General features: G+C 43.6%; 1 pseudogene across 1 annotated transcript; it reads left to right on the top strand.

Annotated features, from left to right (window-relative positions):
* The first annotated feature begins 789 nt into the window (after positions 1-789).
* Positions 790-3,357, top strand: LOC307190400 (olfactory receptor 52M1-like; annotated as a pseudogene). The gene is made up of 2 exons: positions 790-826; positions 2,781-3,357. The product of its transcript is annotated as an olfactory receptor 52M1-like (transcript).
* The last annotated feature ends 2,799 nt before the right edge of the window (positions 3,358-6,156 follow it).

Raw genomic sequence — 6,156 nt, forward strand, 5'->3', positions numbered from 1 at the left:
ATGTAGATGGAACATCCATCAGGAAAACAGCTCTGTGTGTTGTCAGGTATGAGGAAGGAAAGAGGGATAAAAATCAAATCCACCTTCTCCAGGGCTTGAGGCCAGTTCACAGGACTGAGGACATTTGGCTTGGATCTAACAAGGTCTGAGATGTAGTAGAGGTCTGCCTACTTTCGAGAGAAAACATTTCTTATGCTCATAATTCACTGGATATAGATTTAGCCTCTTATGTAATTTGGTCTGTGAGATCATCCTACAATGTGTCTTCTCTGCTCAAACCTAGAAGGGAACCACTGCCCCAGGGTGTGGCTCAGTAGTGATGGGACTCAAATAACTTCAGAAGGGAAGATAGTCAAACAGCTTCCCCACTAACATAGGAGGAAGGTAACCACAGTAAGGGAGACAAGCATCAGAACAGAAGACAAATTCATTTGGCAAGTCTCACTGATTTTTCCATTTAAGGACTCTCTCTTTTCTGGAGGGAAACTAGATTTCTTCACATGATTACACTTTGCTTGGTAAAACATCAAGTTATGAGAGCCAGTAAATTAGGCGGTAGGAGTGAAGTAGACAAGTCCCCTTTTATTGTAAATCTAAAAATCGCGGTAAAGATCATTTAGCATTTGACCACAATGAGATTAGAACTCTTTTGCCTTTGGAACTAGTTCTGTGAAGTTGTCCACTTTCCAATGTGTCCTTCTGAGGAAGCAGGCAAGTTTTCAAGCGATGATACTGGTGAAGACTGTACACTATTGGGATCTGGTCTGATATATCCAAAGAAGAAGTGGCATGGTCAAGGGGGCAACTGAAGAGATCATCTACAGAGGTCTGGGAAGGGTTAAGAAAACTGACAAGGGATGGTAGAGGCCCAGGACTAACCCCAGGGAGCAGCATCACCTAACTCAGGCCTACCAGGTAAGGCAAGATGCAGTTGCCAGAACACAAGTGCGGGGGGTGGGGTGTCACTTTTCAGGAGCTGTGGTCTTTGGTAGAAAAATCACAGCACTGTCAAGTGTGCCTGGCAGAAAGGGACTGGGGAATAAGTTCTTGATGGCTAGTCTCACCCTCTCATCTCCTGCATCACATGGGCTGAACCCACCTAGAAACTGGAGGGAAAAAGAAAAGCAGTACTCCATAAATGTCAGCTTCTGGGGACAGAGAACAGAGATCGGGAGGAATAGATGGAGAACAGATGGAGAATAAGCAACACAAAGGGTAATAAACAAAGACAGGGTCCCCCCAGCCTACAGCCCTGCCTCACCCCACCTCCTCACCTCAATCACAGGCTGACTTCTGTGCACACGTTCTTTCCCAGCCCCAGTAACTCAGCCTTTTCACCTTCCCTTTTTCCTGCTTCTGCCAACACTTTCTCTATTCTCATTCATAGTCATCTATGAGAATCTTGAGATGGAGGAAAAACCCAGCTCAAGCAGAGGGATTCTGTGGGATAAAGTCACTACAAACAGCTTACACGAGTTGCCATCCTCCTGGCACCACGGCTACCTGGAGAGAGACATTCCAACGTTTCTTGAAGTTTACTGAATGTATCTTTGGTTTTACACATTAGTCTCAACTATCTAAAGAGCTAAAGCTTAGGGTTACTGTTCCTCAGACACTGCCTTCTCATTCAATCCTCATGACTTCTCTAGGACACACTACTTAATTTTGTTGTAGAATGAGGTCAGTTGTATTTAACTAATGGGATAAAGTAATTTGCCTCAAGCTCCTACTGCCAAGATATGAAATCAGATCTGAAAAATTCTAAAGGCCAGATACTGGCTACTTTGCTATATTCAAACCAACTAGGCTCAAGATGTAGAAGACAAAGCTTCTTACATACTTATTTCCCTGACATTCTTCTATTGTATATAGGAACACATTCTGGCATGATCCTTTAGATCCTAAAAAAAAATAAAACTATTTCCACGTTGTCTTTCTCAATATACATCTCCCCATTAGCCAATTACTCTGAACTCTGAGTAAGGCCAATTCTTTGGCCAAATGGTCATCCAGGCTTCATGTTATTCTACAATGTATGTTATATTTTTTCCCTCCTGGGGAGAACCCTCTCTGCTTCTAGAATCTTATCCTCACTCAGCCTCCAAGAAAGCAGTAAGCCCTTGCATGGATCTGCCTTTGGGCAGACGCAAACTGAGCTCCAACCATCAGCTCTCACCTGTCAGAAATCATTTTTGTTCCACCCCCCGGAGAGTCTTCTTCACCAGCTTGCATCTGCCTTGTGATCTTGGTCTGCAGATTAAATATTTCAGCTCATCCAATAGCTAATGCTGGCCCCAAGATTAAGCTTTGACTTACTATAGAGTCTAGATAGTCCCAGGGGTCTATCTAGAGTCCCACACTGTATCTTTCAGTATCAATGCATCTCTAATCAAGGAGCCCTCACACCGAATCCTGCTTATATGATTCTGAGAAATACCTAATAGCCAACCTACAAGAGTTAAATGACTTAATAGTTACTTGTCCACCTTAGGTCACTTTCATTGATGCAAAAACATTACTTTGAGAGTCATATTGCAAAAAAGATATTCATACATTTCATTCAAATATGTATTCTGGCTTGTGCTTGAAAAATCTGTAGATATCTTCACATAGTAATAACTTGTGACATTATTCTGTAACTTTGAAGAATGTTTATAGAATCTTATCTAGTCAACAACCTATTCCTTATTATAGAACCTAAGAATATTCTTGTCTTTTATTTCCAGAAAAAAGTCCTACTGCATTTTGAGGCACAGGTGAGAAGGTGCATTTATAACTAGCCACACTCACTTTTCATAATGTCTGCTCGACACCCAGCTCCTTCCAGCTCACTGGCATTCCAGGATTGGAGTCCCTGCACATCTGGCTCTCCATCCCCTTTGGCTCCATATACCTGGTGGCCATGGAAGGGAATGTCACCACTCTAGCTGTGGTAATGGTGGAGCACTACCTGCACCAGCCCATGTACTTCTTCCTGTGCCTAGAGGCTATCATTGACCTGGTTCTGTCCACTTCCACTATTCCCAGACTGCTGGGAATCTTCTGATTTGGTGCTGTTGACATTGGCTTGGAGGCCTCCTTGGCTCAAATGTTCCTCATCCACTGCTTTGCCACGGTTGAGTAAGGCATCTTCCTTGTCATGGCTTTTGACCACTACATAGCCATCTGCGACCCACTCCATCATACCACAGTGCTCACTCATACTATGGTGGGATGTTTGGGGCTAGCTGGCCTCTTCTGGGGTGTATTCCACATTGGACCCCTGCCTCTGATGATCCACCTGCAGCTGCCCCTTTACAAAGCCTGTGTCATCTCCACTTCTACTGTGAGCACAAGGCTGTGGTCCCCTTGCCATAGCAGAGGCCAGATGGAAGCACTTAACAAGCCAGAGGGTTGAAATTACTCTAAAAACTGGTGAAAATCAAAGGGGCTTGGCCCACAGGGAGTGTTAAAGATAGTTAATAGGATATTGTGTCCCAAGGGCCAAAATAGATGGGCATCCAGCAAGGCTCTGCTTACCATTCATAGAACAAGGCAAGAATGGAGGATGAGGAGGCTGAGGATGGTCACTCCAATAGAGTCAGTCTCTTGCTCAGTTCCCAGACCTGTGCCAGTGTTAAGATCTAGGACTGTAACTAAAGAGGTACCTGGATACCTAAGTGGAAGAACTGTGAAAAAAGCATGCCTATTATATACCATGATGATTTCCTGAGACCTTCCTAAAAGATAACTTTGGCCATTTACTCAGGCAATTTTATACTAAAAAGAGGGGAATACCAAGGCATTGAAGGTTAAAGTTTGAGTTGACCCTGACACCCAGAAATCAAAAGCATAATCGTGGTCCCTCTATTAGAGTTGGGGTTCTACTCTGGGTAGCAGAGTCTAGTTAGTAATTGAAGTTTTGGAGAAAGTCTGTTTTCAGTCACTTGATGAATAATTAGAATGACTGTACTTGGTAGGTTGAGTAACTTCCATGTGGTGTTGCTGGCCTGTGAGGTAAGAGCCAAAGAGTTGGGAAGGCCAAATAACCTCTAACACTTCTCTCCACCAAGAGTCAAAAATGCTGCAGAGGTACATGGAGAATCTGACAAATGTATTGTTTTCCATCTTAGTGATAAAATCCCAAAAACAATTTCCATTAACAGGGGGTGGACAATAGTTCTCATATGTGGTTTGCCTCAAGGGCATGTTAACTCTTCCTGTGTCATAACATAATTTAAAGATGACTGGGCATCCTATGGACCTCCACCATCATCCATCGATGGCATGTTGATCTGGCAAAATGAGCTAAAGGTGTTTAGTACAATAGAGGCCTTAGTAAGACACACATGCTCCAAAGGGTAGGAGACAAATCTTAACACTCAAAACCTAGAACTTCAGTGAATTTTAGGGGGCCAATGGTTAAAAATCATTATCAGTAAAAGATCTTCATCTTACATATTTTACCAGATAGAACGCATAATGCCTGCCACCTTGGATTCTGAAGAGAATGTATCCCTCACTTAGGAATCTTGCTTTAGTCCATATACCCAAAGACATGGAAGTATAGCTTTGAGTGGGCCCAAAGCAAGAAGGCTGTTTTAGGTCCAGACTACGGTACAAGTATCACTGCCACTTAACATTATGAACGAGCAACAGTAGCAGCAAAGGAGACTACGTGTGGACCCAGCCATGTAGGTGCCCCATGATCAAGGCTGACTGCTGCCTCTGAATGCCTGTCAGCAATAGACATCAATGCTGAAACCCAGATATATTAGGGTTATTCCTCAAGGAGGCCACTTGCTGGCAAGTCAACTCCTCTGGGCCTCTTGAATCCTAGGAAGTACAGTGGTTTGCACTACCAATGACACATACTATTCTGGGCATGTATTTGCCTTTCTTTCCCACAGAGCCTTGACCAGCACTTCTCTTTGAGGGCTTCCTGAATGCCTGCTTATAGGCAGGACATCCCATATGACATAGTACTGAAAGAACAGACACTCTTCAGAGAAGGATATGCAGGACAGAGCTCATAACCATGGGATCCACTGGTAGCATTACCAGTTTCACCGACCAGAAGGAGCTGGACCCATAGAATGCCAGAGCAGTCTTCTAAAAACAGCTAAAACACAGTTCAAGAGGCAGCACTTCAGAGAATTGGAGTCCTATCCTTTAGGATGCAATCTATCAACTGAAGTAACAGCTGTATCTGAGCAAAATTTCAGAAACTGAGGCTGTAGAGCTCATCCTTCCTTCCTTTCCATTTTGCCCTTAGCAAGACAGGCCCACAGTAACTATGGTGGAGCTGCTCCTAAAATCTGAAGGAGATCTGTACAAGGCAAGCAGGGGTGTGGTGACCATAAAAATTATGCTTTTCAGATTGGACTGCAAGGAGCATATTGGACTGATAGTCTCAATCATTGTGCTCTCAAGTTCATGGCATTGCTAAGCCCTAGTGGCTTCCAACCAATAGATGAACACAGCGCTAATAAGGCAAATCTACTGGAGTGTGAGACCGGATTTCTCATGAGTTCCCTTGCCTCAAGACTTACACGCAGCCTTGCCAAAGTGTTCTTAGAAATACACGAAAGCCTAAGACCTTCCTCTTCTTTCCTCCCTCCCTCTCGAATCAGACCTGCTTGTGATTTCATGGCTCTTCCAGCCTCAGGATCCCTCTTTGTCTTACTTCATGAGCATTTCCTTCATGAGCATTTCCCCTCTGTATACCTCTGACACATCTAATTTAATGTTGGCACCTGCTCCTCACAGGGCCCATTCTAATGCAACTATGGTAACTCCCACTGAAAAATCTTCAACTCGTGTGCACAAGTCAGTCCTGTGGGGATAGCTAATACCTGTTATGATTATAAACCTGATGGAGAAAATGTTCACATATTGAGGTATGGGGAAGTCTTTTTGGCTTATACATGGTTCAACCTGACTTTTTGTGAACTAAGACAGACTCATTCATGGCCTATCAAACACACAGCACATGCTCTTTAACCATTAAGCTAAAGAATGTCCATTTTCAAGATAAGGATAAATAACTCCTTGCCTATGGCATCCATGTTAACACTCCATCAACAATAAGGTTCCCTTCCCAGACACCAGGGTCCTGCTGTCTCACTGTACACATACTCAGTTTGTCTCTTTTGAAACTTTAAAGGAACATCCCCC

Source organism: Stenella coeruleoalba (genome assembly GCF_951394435.1).
Source record: "Stenella coeruleoalba genome assembly, chromosome: 8".
Classification (NCBI taxonomy): domain Eukaryota; kingdom Metazoa; phylum Chordata; class Mammalia; order Artiodactyla; family Delphinidae; genus Stenella; species Stenella coeruleoalba.